The sequence below is a fragment of the Oryx dammah genome, unplaced genomic scaffold, assembly GCF_014754425.2.
Source record: "Oryx dammah isolate SB20612 unplaced genomic scaffold, SCBI_Odam_1.1 HiC_scaffold_16, whole genome shotgun sequence".
In the NCBI taxonomy this organism is placed as follows: Eukaryota; Metazoa; Chordata; class Mammalia; order Artiodactyla; family Bovidae; genus Oryx; species Oryx dammah.
In genome coordinates this window covers 66,803,795-66,819,758 of record NW_024070200.1, presented here as the reverse complement: position 1 = coordinate 66,819,758, position 15,964 = coordinate 66,803,795, and the positions used below count along the sequence as shown (strand labels likewise).

The window sequence follows — 15,964 nt, the reverse complement described above, 5'->3', positions numbered from 1 at the left end:
TAGCTTGGAGAATTTAAGCATTACTTTACTAGCATGTGAGATGAGTGCAATTGTGCGGTAGTTAGAGCATTCTTTGGCATTGCCTTTCTCTGGGATTGGAGTGAAAACTGACCTTTTCCAGTCCTATGGCCACTGCTGAGTTTTCCAAATTGGCTGGCATATTGAGTGCAGCACTTTCACAGGATTTGAAATAGCTCAACTAGAATTCCATCACCTCTACTAACTTTGTTCGTAGTGATGCTCCTAAGGCCCAGTTGACTTCACATTCCAGGATGTCTGGCTCTAGGTGAGTGATCACACCATCGTGATTCTCTGGGTCATGAAGATCTTTTTTGTACAGTTCTTCTGTGTATTCTTGCCACCTCATCTTAATATCTTCTGTTTCTGTTAGGTCCATACTTTTTCTCTCCTTTATTGAGCCCATCATCGCATGAAATGTTCCTGTGATATCTCTAATTTTCTTGAAGAGATCTCTAGTCTTTCCCATTCTATTGTTTTCCTCTATTTCTTTGCACTGATCACTGAGGAAGGCTTTCTTATCTATCCTTGCTATTCTTTGTAAGTCTGCATTCAAATGGATATATCTTTCCTTTTCTCCTTTGCTTTTGCTTCCCTTCTTTTCACAGCTATTTGTAAGGCCTCCTCAGACAGCCATTTTGCTTTTTTGCATTTTTTTTCTTGGGGATGGTCTTGATTCCTGTCTCCTGTACAATGTCACGAACCTCCGTCCATAGTTCATCAAGCACTCTATCAGATCTAGCCCCTTAAATCTATTTCTCACTTCCACTGTATAGTCATAAGGAACTTGATTTAGGTCATACCTGAATGGTCTAGTGGTTTTCTCCATTTTCTTCAATTTCAGTCCAAATTTGTCAATAAGGAGTTCACGATCTGAGCCACAGTCAGCTCCCAGTCTTGTTTTTGCTGACTGTATAGAGCTTCTTCATCTTTGGCTGCAAAGAATATAATCAATCTGATTTCAGTGTAGACCATCTGGTGACATCCATGTGTAGAGACTTCTCTTGTGTTGTTGGAAGAGGGTGTTTGCTATGACCACTGCGTTTTCTTGGCTGAACTCTATTAGCCTTTGCCCTGCTTCATTCTGTACTCTAAGGCCAAAATTGCGTGTTACTCCAGGTGTTTCTTGACTTCCTACTTTTGTATTCCAGTCCCCTATAATGAAAAGGATATCTATTTTGAGTGTTAGTTCTAGAAGGTCTTGTAAGTCTTCATAGAACTGTTCAACTTCAGCTTCTTCAGCATTACTGGTCGGGGCATAGACTTGGATTACTGTGATATTGAATGATTTTCCTTGGAAACGAACAGAGATCATTCTGTCATTTTAGAGACTGCTTCCAAGAACAGCATTTCAGACTCTTTTGTTGACTATGATGGCTACTCCATTTCTTCTAAGGGACTCCTGCCTACAGTAATAGATATAATGGTCATCTGAGTTAAATTCACCTATTCCAGTTAAATTCACCCATCCCCCCATATGCACTCTTTATATTGTTGATGTCAGATTATATTTCTACCTATAAATTGTGAATCTATTAAAAATTTCTTATGGTTAAAAGTATTCTTAATAGTTTTTTTTTTTAATTTTAAACTATGTAGCAGAGTTAAACTAATTTATATACCACCGTTCACTATTAAAACCATTAACACTATTTTGTCTTTGTCTATATATTTACTTTTACAAGTGAGATTTGTGCTTTTATATACTTTTGTGTTTCTTTTTAGTGTTTTTTTCTTTTCAACTTGAAATGCACCCTTAAGAATTTCTTGTAAGTTAGGTCTAGTGCTGACAAACTCTCTCAATTTTTTTATTTAACTGGGAAAGTCTTAATCTCATCTCTATTTTTAAAGGACACTTTCAACCAGTTTAATATTCTTGATTGGCAAGGTAGTTTTATAGTATTTTGAATATATCTTTTGTTTCTCTCCTAGACTACAAGATACCTGCTGATAAATCCACTTGTAGTTTTTTGTGAATTCCTATATACATGAAGATTCACTTATCTTTTGCTGATTTTATGGTTCTCACTTTGTCTTTGCCAATTTAATTGTAATGGGCCTTGGTTTAGACCTCTTTGGGTTCAATCTATTTGGTGACTCTTGAGCTTCATGAATTCCATTTCACTCTGCAAATTTGGGAAGTTGTCTGACATTAATTTTTTATTTAAAAAATTTTTTTTAATTTTTATTTTTACTTTATTTTACTTTACAATACTGTATTGGTTTTGCCATACATTGACATGAATCCACCACAGGTGTACATGAGTTCCCAATCCTGAGCCCCCCTCCCACCTCCCACCCCATATCATCTCTCTGGATCATCCCCGTGCACCACCCGCAAGCATCCTGTATCCTGTATTGAACATACACTGGCAATTAGTTTCTTACATGATAGTATACATGTTTCAGTGCGATTCTCCCAAATCATCCCACCCTCTCCCTCTCCCTCTCCCTCAGAGTCCAAAAGTCTGTTCTGCACATCTGTGTCTCTTTTGCTGTCTTGGATATAGGGTTATCATTACCATCTTTCTAAACTCCATATATATGTGTTAGTATACTGTATTGGTGTTTTTCTTTCTGGCTTACTTCACTCTGTATAATCGGCTCCAGGTTCATCCATCTCATTAGAACTGATTCAAATGTATTCTTTTTAATGGATGAGTAATACTCCATTGTGTATATGTACCACAGCTTTCTTATCCATTCATCTGCTGATGGACATCTAGGTTGTTAATTTAATTTTTAATTGGAGGATCATCCAGTTCAGTTCAGTCGCTCAGTTCAGTTCAGTTCAGTCGCTCAGTCGTGTCCGACTCTTTGTGACCCCATGAATCGCAGCACGCCAGTCCTCCCTGTCCATCACCAACTCCCAGAATTCACTCAGACTCGCGTCCATTGAGTCAGTGATGCCATCCAGCCATCTCATCCTCAGTCGTCCCCTTCTTCTCCTGCCCCCAATCCCTCCCCGCATCAAAGTCTTTTCCAATGAGTCAACTCTTTGCATGAAGTGGCCAAAGTATGCGTCCAACTCTTTGTGACCCCATGGACTGCAGCACGCTAGGCCTTCCTGTCCATTGAGAACTCCCGGAGTTTACTCAAACTCATGTCCATTAAGTCGGTGATGCCACCCAAACATCTTGTCCTCTGTCATCCCCTTCTTCTCCTGTCTTCAATCTTTCCCAGCATCAGGGTCTTTTCAAATGAGTCAGCACTTCACATCAGGTGGCCAAAGTACTGGAGTTTCAGCTTCAGCATCAGTCCTTCCAATGAATATTCAGGACTGATCTCCTTTAGGATAGACTGTTTGATCTCCTTGCAGTCGAAGGGACTCGCAAGAGTCTTCTCCAACACCACAGTTCAAAAGCATCAATTCTTCGGTACTCAGCTTTCTTCACAGTCCAACTCTTACACCCATACATGACCACTGGAAAAACCATAGCCTTGACTAGATGGACCTTTGTTGGCAAAGTAATGTCTCTGCTTTTCAATATGCTATCTAGGTTGGTCATAACTTTCCTTCCAAGGGGCAAGCGTCATTTAATTTCGTGGCTACAGTTACCATCTGCAGTGATTTTTGAGCCAAGAAAAATAAAGTCTGTCACTGTTTCCACTGTTTCCCCATCTATTTGCCACAAGTTATGGGACTAGATGCCATGATCTTAGTTTTCTGAATGTTGAGTTTTAGGCCAACTTTTTCACTCTCCTTTTTCACTTTCATCAAGAGGCTCTTTAGTTTTATTCCCTTTCTGCCATAAGGGTGGTGTAATCTGTATATATGAAGTTATTGATATTTCTCTTGGCAATCTTGATTCCAGGTTGTGCTTCATCCAGCCCAGGGTTTCTCATGATGTACTCTGCATATAAGTTAAATAAGCATGTAATATTATGACGGTCTGCCATATATCAAAATGAATCAGCCATAGGTACATATATGCCCCCTGTCCTCTTAATCTCCCTCCCCTCTCCTCACCATCCCACCCCTCTAGATTGCCATAGCACTTCAGGTTTGGGTTCCCTGTGTCATACACTAAATTCAAACTGGTTATCTTCTTTGTATATGGTAATGTATGTTTCAATGCTACTCTTTTTCAAATCATTCCACCTTCTCTCTCCCCTACTGTTGCCAAAAGTCCATTCTCTATGTCTGCATTTCCATTACTGCCCTGTAGATAGGTTTGTCAGTACTATCTCTCTGGATTCCATATATACATGTTAATATATGTTAGTCTTTCTTTTTTTTTTAATTAATTAATTTATTTATTTTTAATTTTTACTTTACAATTCTGTATTGGACTTACTCCACTTTGTTTAATAGGTTTTAGGTTCGCCCACCTCTTTAAAAGTGACTCAAATGCACTCCTTTTTATAGATGAGTAATATTCCATTGTATATATGGACCACAACTTCTTTATCCATTCACCTGTCAATGGACATTTAGTTTGCTTCCATGTTCTAGCTAAATAGTACATCATCAAAAAGTCTGCAAACAATAAATATCATAGAGGGTGTGGAGAAAAGGAAACCCTCTTTTTCTGTTGGTGGGAACTCAAATTGATACAGCCACTGTGGAGAACAGTATGGAGACTTCTTAAAATTTGGGAATAAAACTACCATATCACCCAGCAATCCCACTACTAGCCATATACCCTGAGTAAACCATAATAATAATAATAATAATAAAAACCACAGGTATCCCTACATTCATTTTAGCCATTATATTTTTATTTATTTATTTATTCATTTTTTATTTTACTTTACAATTCTGTATTGGTTTTGCCATACATTGACATGAATCCACCATGGGTGTACATGCGTTTATATTTTAAAACAATTTCTCTTTCTTTTTTCCCTTCCCTTTGTGGAATTCCCATAATGCAAATACTGTCCCACGTGATGGTGGTCCATTCTCCGGTAGACTTTCATCTTTTTAAATTTTTTTTTCTTTTTTTGTTCCTCTGACTGAATACTTTTAAATGACTTATCTTCAAAGTCACCAATTCTTTCTTCTCTTTGACTGAGTGCATTGGTGAAGTTCCCTATTGAAAGTTTTAGTGTAATAGTTGTATTCTTTAGCTCTAAAGTTTCTATTTGATTTTTTCTTGTTTTTATTTCTTTTTGTTGTTGTTGTTGTTGTTGAACTTCATTTTGTTCATGTACTATTTGGGAGTTTTATTCAGTTGTTTATGCATCTTCTCTTTTAGTTCCCTGGGTTTCTTTAATATATTTTGAGTTCTTTATCAAGTTGTTGTTAGGGCTCCATTTCTTTAGGGTTAGTTATTATGACTTTGTTCATTTCCTTTGATAGTGTTCAATATCTCTGATTATTTGTGATCCTCATAGCCTCATATTGATATCTCCACATTTGAGGAAGTTGTCACTTTGGGTCATTAGAGCTTGGCTTGGAAGAAAAAGTCATTCATCAGCCAGTTCATCCTGGGATTGTGGAAAGTCCAGTTCTTAGCATCCATGGACGGTTGAAGCAAACTGCCAATACTCTGATGTTGAGTGAGGACACTTGGCTGGCCTCTGAGATGGGGGAGGGATGGGTCTGGTCTTATAGTTGGGCAGGGCTGTAATCTGGCCTCTCTGGCTGGGCGAAACTCATGAAGGGATCCTTGTTCTAGCAATGCTCCTAGCAAGGGCCCTTGATGGACAAGGTTGCTGGTAAGGGTACAGGACTTCTGTCAAGATTTGCAGCAGACCCCATAGGCGGCAGCCCAACAGGCTCCCCCATCCCTGGGATTCTCTAGGCAAGAACACTGGAGTGGGTTGCCATTTCCTTCTCCAATGCATGAAAGTGAAAGTGAAGTCGCTCAGTCATGTCCGACTCTTCGTGACACCATGGACTGCAGCCTACCAGGCTCCTCCATCTATGGGATTTTCCAGGCAAGAGTACTGGAGTGGGTTGCCATTTCCTTCTCCAGAGGATCTTCCCAACCCAGGGATCAAACCCGGGTCTCCCACATATTGTAGGCAGATGCTTTACCATCTGAGCCACCAGGGAAGCCTACCTATGGTTGAGTAGACCTCAATTCCCATTAAGAAAAAGAAGAAAGTGAAAGTCACTCAGTCATGTCCAGCTCTTTGCGACTCCATGGACTATGCAGTCCATGGACTTCAGGCCAGAATACTGGAGTAGATAGCTGTTCCCTCCTCCAGGGGATCTTCCCAACCCAGGGATAGAACCCCAGGTCTCCCGCATTGCAGGAAGATTCTTTACTTTCTGAGCCACCAGGGAAGCCCATTAAGAACTTTAAGGTTAAATCCTCTAGATAGTAACTGAAAAGTTTATCTGGTGGACAAACAGCAGCAGAGATAGATTGCTGTTTTACTTAATTATCTTCACCATTTATAATTTTGATATTTACCCTATTTCATGTTAGTTAAGCATGAAGCTTATGATGTTAGTCATTCTTCCTTTAAAACTGAGTATATTAACATCAAGGAATTTTGAATTGATTACAAATGTTCTGAAAATGGAGTGGGAACTCTGGAAACATCTATTTTGTCATAACACTTCATATATTTCAATTGGATAGTTTAAATTTAGAAGAATGGAAAATATCCAAGTCCCATCAACTATCAATATTACCCAAATAAAGCAATCTTGAGCATCACCCTTTGTGTTATTGAATATACCAATGGGAAGAATTTTTTAACCCATCAAAAATACAAATATATTCAAACTGAAAGTCCCGGAACAATAACACAAAACTCCAACTGCTCTCTGTTTTACATTGCCACTGGAGTCCAGTTTAACACAACTGAAATTAATGTCAATTAGAAAGAAATATCCCCAGCCCAAATTATAAAAGGTAGTTCCTTGCAAAGTCCCAAAATGTATCGTCCCATTATAAATAAGCCTACCCTGTTTAGAACTTGACCATCTCCTTTCCCCATACTTAAGGTTCCTAGGATCATCAAATGAATTATTTTTTTTAACATTACTACTTCTAATTTGAGTCAATTCAATTCTACTTGTATGCAGTAAGCTTTATCATGAATATTTATCATGAAAGTTTTTACATGAATATTAAAATGGCGTCTTGATCAAACTGAATAGATTTACTAAATAATATGTTTATAGATAAATAGAAACTGAGGCCACAATTACAAACTCTACTGATATAGAAATAGAGACAAACATACTTACTGTCTTGGAACAACTGCAGAAAGATGTAATTCAAATGCAAACAGGGTGGAATCAAAACCTAATACAGAATACAGCAATAGAGAAAAGTGAAAATAGAATTGAGGAATAACTTGTAATTGGACATCTGGGAATGAAACCTGCTGGAAAAAAATTATGTAGCCAAATATTTTTCACAAACCTTCACTCATATAACTGAATAACAATTAGTTATTCAACAACTGCAGAACTGAAATACAAATTTTCACCTATTTAGGGCAATAGTTAGATTTGGGCATGTTACCATATATGAAGAGATTAATATAAAAAGATTAATCAAAGATGGAAGAGCTGAAACTTAGCAATCGCAGATTGAAACTTCTGAAAACTACAAAAGCTAACTTAACTAAAAGATACAAGTTTCTTCCTGTACATATTTGAAACTAATATGTTAGATGGGTACCTGTCCTTCAAGGAGATATATTTGAATTGAGACAATAGACCCTTAAGAAAAACATTTGTGTCTATACCAATTTATGTGCTTATAAGTGAAGAAAAATTTCATCCATTAAGCTTTGTTCAATGATTTATAATTCCTAATAGTGTTGCAGATTTGGGTCCTATCCTTGGCTTTTCTCTCTCTCTCTCTCTCTCTCTCTTTACATATTACAGTAAGATATACTGCTAGGAATTACACCTTCACATTAAGTGGCAAGTGGCAGCCTTATCCATAAATTCATTCCACAGGTGTCACTGGCCAAGGCAGTTAGGTTTATTCTTTTAATCAGCCTGAATATTGATATGAAAGTGAAAGTCGCCCAGTCATGTCTGTGCCACCCCATGGACTGTAGCCCACCAGGCTACAATCCCCATGGGGATTCTCCAGGCAAGAATACTGGAGTGGGTTGTCATGCCCTCTTTCAAGGAATCTTCCCAACCCAGGGATGGAACCCAGATCTTCCTCATTGCAGGTGGATTCTTTAACAGCTGAGCTACCAGGGAAGCCTGAATGTTGATATGGTATAACCTTATTGATTGACTGATCTACTTGATGTCATCTTATGACAAAAAAATAATTGCTTATTATTTGAATTACACATGACAATTGTTAAGAAAATTTTTATTAACCGGTATATAGAAGAATGTTTACTACTCATCCAGGTCTCTATACATGACTAAAACCAATATTTATATAATATCAAAGAAAAAAGTGAAAGTGAAATCGCTCAGTCGTGTCTGACTGTTTGCGACTCCATAGACTGTAACCTACCAGGCTCCTCCATCCATGGAATTATCCAGACAAGAGTACTGGAGTGGGTTACCATTTCTTTTTCCAGGGGATCTTCCTGACCTGGGGATCAAACCTGGTTCTCCCACATTGCAGGCAGACACTTTACCATCTGAGCCACCAGGGAAGCCCACCCGTGGGATCCTAATAGTGTCATGCTGCCTTAGGGTCACTGAAAAAATTTTAACAAATGAAAGACTCTGCCACCATAGATTAAAATATGAGATTCAGTAATTTTCTATCCTTATTAAACCTAAAGTTGATTATATTAATGAGGAAACCCATATATAAATTTCAGTGCCTGTATATCATGTTAATGCATTATTTTCAGTGTAATGATGTTTGTCCTATGAATGTTGGAGGATGCTTGGAAATGAATACTATTTCTAGTAGCCTGATAATCGATTTGTTTCATGTAATTTCATATGTATCATTTTAGGAGAGAGAGTTCATATTTGGCAGTAGACAATGCCAGATGTTACTGGTATGGCATCTTTTGATATTAGAGTAACAAAAGGCAGCCCACTTCATTGTTCTTGCCTGGGAAATCCCATGGACAGAGGAGTTTGGTGGCCTACAGTCTATGCAGTCACAAAGAGTCAGACACGACTGAGTGATTGTATATACACATCTTTTGATAAATAAATAAAGGATAATAGTTGAGACCCTCTTGTGTTCTCCTGACATCTTCTGAGTGGTTCTCCAAAGAAACCTGTATTTTGTGTCATTCTTGTGTAGGATTATCAATAGTCTACAACCTCTACACTAGGTAATTTTCTGAGTGTTGACCATATTGCTCCATTATTCAAGCATTCAAGGGTCATGTTTCACAAGACTTAGTTCTGTATTTTAAGACCTGTCCTTCTCCTGGACTATTAAATAATGAGTACAAAGGAGGAACATGGTTTGGCTTGCAACCTTTGAAAATTAATGTGATTCAGGTGCCCACTACTGAATATATCAAATGCCAGTGCAAATTGGTACCATAATTGGCTGGTATATATATTCAGGTCCAAGTGTATGAATGTGTATCAAGTGCCAGGTCTTGGAACAATGATGAGAACTTGTAGTCTTAAAGTAAGATGAAGACCTTACTGATCATGAAAATCATGATAAATATAATTAAAATGAAGATAAACCTAGGTGACAATACAGGGAAATATGTTAATATAGGAAATCATTATATCCTTTTTAGACACTATATTTGGGATTTGAGACAGTGAAACCTTGAAAGAAACTCGTGTGAACCAATCCTGTCTATCTAGCTCAAAGATTGAAAAAAAAAAAAAAAACTCATCCTATAATCTTTGTTTCAGAGATTTATATTTTTTATACTACATTCAGAACCTTGTCCACTGCTTTTATCTCAATGTATCTTTGAGTAAGACATTCAACCAAGAAATGCAACACTGCATTAATGATAGGTGTCCAGTTACCTTTGGTCATATTTATATTCCAAATAGAAAATTGACTGAGGAAGATGCACTCCTAAGCATAATAGGTTTAAGCAGAAGACAAACTGAATAGGGATATGGGATTTCCTTTTGAATGAGTGACTAACTTACTTGATATAAGCTTATAAATTTCATTTGAACATGAAATTAATAATACTGAAGTTGAGAAATTTTGTTTCACTGGTCCCCAGCATAGTGGTTAATCTAATTCAACAAACAATGAAAATATTTTTGTTTTCACAGGATTCTATTTGAAGTACTAAAGAATGTCCTATACTGAAGGAAAATGACATTAAAAAGGTTAGAGATACAGTAGTACTGTCACAGAACCAAAATTCTTACCTAATATTTAGTATATACACTAAGAAACATAAGAAATTGTAGATCCTAATATGGACTAACTATATAATACAATAAAGAATATGTTATAAATGATGTCAAAAGATTATCATTTACAACTGAACATGAGTCACCAAATTAGAAATACTTTTTTTTTTTTTTCTCAGTGAGCAACCAGATAACATTAAGGGCAAATCCAGTATTTTGGATGATGCTGTACTGAAATAGTCTGAGACACTTTCTGATCCATGTTTGCTGCAGGTTGGTGTAGTTTATTTTTACCTAAATATATAAGAAGATATATTTACATGCATTATGAAATGAGTTCCTCTATATCAAGTTGTTAGTCAGTCTTTAAGTCATATCCAACTCTTTGTGACCCCATGACCTGCAGCACACCAGGCTTCCCTATCCTTCATTATCTGCCAGAGTTTGCTCAGATTCATGTCCTCTGAATCTTCCCCCTCATCCTCTGCTGCCCCCTTCTTTTGCCTTCAATCTTTCCCAACATCAGCATCTTTTTCAATGAATCAGCTCTTTGTATCAGGTGGCCAAAGTACTAGAGCTTCAGCTTTCGCATTCAGTTCAGTTCAGTCGCTCAGTCATGTCCGACTCTTTGTGACCCCATGAATTGCAGCACACCAGGCCTCCCTGTCCATCACCAACTCCCGGAGTTCTCTCAGACTCATTGAGTGACTCATATCAAAAGTCCATCGAGTCAGAGATGCCATCCAGCCATCTCATCCTCTGTCGGCCCCTTCTCCTCCTGCCCCCAGTCCCTCCCAGCATCAGAGTCTTTTCCAATGAATCAACTCTTCACATGAGGTGGCCAAAGTACTGAAGTTTCAGCTTTAGCATCATTCCTTCCAAAGAAATCCCAGGGCTGATCTCCTTCAGAATGGACTGGTTTATCATTAGTCCTTCCAATTTGTATTCAAGATTGATTTCCTTTAGGATTGACTGGTTTGATCTTCTTGCTCTCTGAGGGACTTTTAAGAGTCCTCTCCAGCACCACAATTTGAAGGCATTAATTCTTCAGAATTCAGTCTTTTTTATGGTCCAACTCTCACATCCATACATGACTACTGGAAAAACCATAGCTTTGACCATACTGACCTTTGTTGGCAAAGTGATATATTTGCTTTTTAAAATGTTGTCATGGGCTTCCCTGGTAGTTCAGCTGGTAAAGAATCTGCCTGTAATGCAGGGGAACCCAGTTCGATCCCTAGGTTGGGAATATCCCCTGGAGGAGGGCATGGCAACCCATTCCAGTATTCTTGCTTGGAGAATCCCCACAGACAAAGGAGCTTGGTAGGCTACAGTCCATGGGGTCACAAACAGTCCGATACGACTGAGTAAGTACAAACAGGTTTGTCATAGCTTTCCTTCCAAGGGGCAAGCATCTTTTAATTTCATGGCTGCAGTCACCATCCGCAGTGATTTTGGAGCTCAAGGAAACAAAATCTGTCACTGCTTCCATTTTCCCCCCATTTATTTGCCATGAAGTGATGGGACCAGATTTGAAGCCAGCCTTTTCACTCTGTTTGAGGGTGAACCCCTCAAGAGGCTGTATCAAGAAAACAAATGACATAACAAAACCTTATTAACATGGTTCAGAAAAGGCCATAAATTAGTTTCCAGCTAAAAAATCAAAATTACAAATACGTGTATATTTAATTTATAATCAAAAGACACATGTGCATTCTTGCCTCCTTTGTCAAAGATAAGGTGTCCATAGGTGCATGGATTTATCTCTGGGCTTTCTATTTTGTTCCATTGATCTATATTTGTGTCTTTGTGCCAGTACCATACTGTCTTGATGACTGTGGCTTTGTAGTAGAGCCTGAAGTCAGGCAGGTTGATTCCTCCATTTCCACTCTTCTTTCTCAAGATTGCTTTGGCTATTTGAGGTTTTTGTTTTTCCATAGAAATTGTGAAATTATTTGTTCTAGCTCTGTGAAAAATACCATGTAGCTTGATAGGGATTGCATTAAATGCTGGAGAGGGTGTGGAGAAAAGGGAACCCTCTTACACTATTGGTGGGAATGCAAACTAGTACAGCCACTATGGAAAACAGTGTGGAGATTCCTTAAAAAACTGGAAATAGAATTGCCTTATGACCCAGCAATCCCACTGCTGGGCATACACACTGAGGAAACCAGAAATGAAAGAGACACGTGTACCCCAATGTTCATCGCAGCACTGTTTATAATAGCCAGGACATGGAAACAACCTAGATGTCCATCAGCAGATGAATGGATAAGAAAGCTGTGGTCCACATACACAATGGAGTATTACTCAGCCATTAAAAAGAATACATTTGAATCAGTTCTAATGAGGTGGATGAAACTGGAGCCTATTATACAGAGTGAAGTAAGCCAGAAAGAAAAACACCAATACAGTATACTAACACATATATATGGAATTTAGAAAGACAGTAATGATAACCCTGTATGTGAGATAGCAAAAGAGACACAGATGTATATAACAGTCTTTTGGACTCTGTGGGAGAGGAAGAGGGTGGGATGATTTGGGAGAATGGCATTGAAACATGTATAATATCATATATGAAACGAATCGCCAGTCCAGGTTCGATGCATGATACTGGATGCTTGGGGCTGGTGTACTGAGATGACCCAGAGGGATGGTACGGGCAGGGAAGAGGGAGGGGCGTTCAGGATGGGGAACACGTGTATACCTGTGACAGATTCATGTTAATGTATGGCAAAACCAATACAATATTGTAAAGTAAAAAAAAAAAAAGACACATGTGGCTTCAAAATATTTGAAAAAGTTTTTATGCAATGAAAAAACAGGTATCAATATAAATCATAACTGATAAAACTCATCAATGAAATGATCTCATATATCATAATTAAACATAAAAAAAGTAACAAAATGTACAAACAGTCCATTTCTGTGGGAAATAATGAGGTTAACAAAACTATAACAATTACTTTTGAAAAATATATAATTATCACTAAAAAAGTATATTTTCAACTATGAAAATCCTAAAATTGAGAAAATAACAAGGAAAAAGCAACTATGCTCAGTAAAAAAAAAAAATTCCTAAAAATATTTCTAATGAATATCAAAAATATTATAGTTAATAGTCATAAAATATTCATGTTAACATTTTATACTAAGCATGTTGAAGAAAGAGGAAAACAATACATGAAAATTTTAAAAATGCCTGAAAATAAAGCATATTAACTCCTATTAACTCTTCTGTTGAAGAGAGATTATGGCCTAAAAATCATGTTCGATAGGATTATACTGAGGCCCCATGGAGGTGGCAGTCCAAGGGCAAGAGGTCGAGTGTGATTCTGTCCCTTTCAGAGCCCTGGGATTTGGGTGTGGAGGCACCCAATCCCTCAAGGAAAGCCCTTGAGACTCCACTTTTTCTAGGAGCTTCCACATGGCCAAAGTGTGGTCCTGCCTTCAGCTTTCTTTCCTGATCACTACTTCCACCAATCACCCAGAGATCATAGATGAGGCTTTTCCTTAACTCCTTCAACTTGTGCCTTTCCATCAGATATTCTGGTGAGAGTCTCACCAGAGACCAAATGAATACTTTTCAAAATTCATCAGAAATATTTTTAGAGGTAATTTTACTAAGTATAGTTGTTTTTTCCTTGTTTATTTTTTCAACTTAGGATTGTCATAGTTGTGTATGTTTTTTTTTAAGTCTTGTTAAATACATGTTTTGTGTGTGATCATTATATACTTTTTCATAACATTGACATGAATCAGCCATGGGTGTACATGTGTCCCCCATCCTGAACTGCCCTCCCACCTCCCTCCCTATCCCATCCCTCAGGGTCATCCCATGCACCAGCCCTGAGCACCCTGTCTCATACATCAAACCTGGACTGGTGATCTATTTCATATATGATAATATACATGTTTCCATGCTTTTCTCTCAAATCATCCTACTTCTCCCACAGAGTCCAAAAGTCTGTTCTTTATCTCTGTGTCTCTTTTGCTGTCTCGCATATAGGGTCATTGTTACCATCTTTCTAAATTCCATATACATGCATTAGTATACTGTATTGGTGTTTTTCTTTCTGACTTACTTCACTCTATATAGTAAGATCCAGTTTCATCCACGTCATTAGAACTAATTCAAATGCATTCTTTTTAATAGCTGAATAATAATATTCCATTGTGTATATATATCACAGCTTTCTTATCCATTTGTCTGCTGATAGACATCTAGGTTGCTTCCATGTCCTGGCTATTGTAAACAGTGCTGTGATGAACATTGGGGTACACATGTCTCTTTCAATTCTGGTTTCCTCAGTGTGTATGCCCAGCAGTAGGATTGCTGGGTTGTATGGCAGTTCTATTTCCAGTTTTTTTAAGGAATCTCCACACTGTTCTCCATTGTGGCTGTACTAGTTTTCATTCTCATCAAGAGCATAAGAGGGTTCCCTTTTCCCCACACCCTCTCCAGCATTTATTGTTTGTAGACTTTTTGGTAGCAGCCATTATTAGGGCTTCCCTGATAGCTCAGTTAGTAAAGAATCTGCCTGCAATGCAGGAGACCCTGGTTTGATTCCTGGGTCAGGAAGATCCCCTGGAGAAGGAAATGGCAACCCACTCAGTATTCCTGCCTGGAAAATCCCATAGACAAAGCAGAATGGTGGGCTACAGCCCATAGAGTCACAAAGAGTCAGGAAGGACTGAATGACTTCACTTTCACTTTCATTCTGACCAAAAATGGTCCGGATCTTGCCATTCTGACTTTTATAATTTGAGGTCAGTGGTTCTCTTTGGTTCTGCACACCAGACACAGAGGCTGTTGGACTATGGGGGAAGCCCACCTCAACGCAGTCCAGAAGGGGGAGTCCTTTCAAGAACCTCAATCTTTACAAAGGAAGGAATCTGGCTAACACACCATCTTGCTAGGCTCCAAGCCCTTGGCCCTGAAAAGCCTTTCCTGAGACCTGAATTCTAGTCAGATAGTACGTGGAGGCAATGTTTGCTTCTCTGCACCCTGGGGAACATTCACATATACATGTCTCTATACACCTCCACATAGCACACACTGAGCTACTGAGGGGACAATCACCAGGTGTGTGCTTTTCAGTCTCCCAAGAACCATTGGTAGGAAAATACCATGCCCCTGGCCTGGCGACAGTGAGAGGCAGGCAGAAACCTGTCAACCAGGTTTTGGCAGGTAGATGTTATTGGCTGTTGAGAGAGCTGAAGTGCAGCCCCTGAGTTTCCATGGGGCTTGGCCAGGTCACTTTCAGGCATGCCAGAGTCTGGGTGACAACAAGTGGTTCCTGATGGGCTGTTTGATGGGCTTTGCTTTGATCGCCCACTGGGGCCCCTTGTTTCTCCTGGGGCATTCTTCCTCTCCAGGAGCCACAATCTTCAACAATAGCAGCCCCAGAGGAGAAACCTCTTCCAAGCACTCCTTCCTAGAAAGAAAGTTGAGAGCCCATAGGAGCCCCGGTATCAACTCCATAGTGAAGCCCTGATTGCCTGAAGTAGAGGGGTGGGCCCATGATGTGGGCCAAGCAGGGAGCATTGCATTGCTTTGTCTGAGGGCCTTGGGCAGGCATGGGAACAGACACCCCACCAGCTGACAATCGCTATTGTCCCTGGTATGAACATTCCCGTGCAGGGTGTTCGCTGTTGGCTGTTAAGAGAGCTGAAGGGCAGCCTCCGAGATTCCATGAGGCTAGGCCAGGTCACTTTTTGGCATGGCAGGGTCTCTGTAACGCC

At 38.9% G+C, this 15,964-nt stretch overlaps 1 non-coding gene across 1 annotated transcript; it reads left to right on the top strand.

The window, feature by feature from the left end:
• Positions 1-13,431: 13,431 nt before the first annotated feature.
• On the top strand, positions 13,432-13,513 carry LOC120875794. The gene has a single exon (XR_005724089.1). It is a non-coding gene; the product is annotated as a small nucleolar RNA SNORD115 (small nucleolar RNA).
• Positions 13,514-15,964: the final 2,451 nt, after the last annotated feature.